This window comes from Penaeus monodon, chromosome 22, assembly GCF_015228065.2.
Source record: "Penaeus monodon isolate SGIC_2016 chromosome 22, NSTDA_Pmon_1, whole genome shotgun sequence".
NCBI classification, from domain to species: domain Eukaryota; kingdom Metazoa; phylum Arthropoda; class Malacostraca; order Decapoda; family Penaeidae; genus Penaeus; species Penaeus monodon.
The window spans coordinates 4,994,641-4,994,869 of NC_051407.1; the positions used below are offsets into that span (position 1 = coordinate 4,994,641).

At 25.8% G+C, this 229-nt stretch overlaps 1 protein-coding gene across 1 annotated transcript in view; it reads right to left on the minus strand.

Moving 5' to 3' along the window:
- LOC119586842 (ATP-dependent RNA helicase HAS1-like) overlaps window positions 1-229 on the minus strand; it is a gene marked incomplete in the record, with an annotated part of 10,641 nt that overhangs the window by 3,218 nt on the left and 7,194 nt on the right.

A 229-nucleotide genomic window follows, 5' to 3' on the forward strand; every position in this document is an offset into this window, starting at 1 on the left:
TCATGTAAATTCTAACATCATTTTTATACTGATTCATTAAATTCATCTGTTGTTTGATTGCTAATCCTTTACTTCTCAACTTTTAAATATTGACTGAGATAAGAAATTCAACTGTTTTTGCTTTAAATGAGTTCTATTTACAAGCCTTTAGTTTTTTCTTTCATTTTTATACATGTGAAGATTAATTGCAGTAACTTTTTTGAGTGTTGATGCTAAACTTTGTAAGACA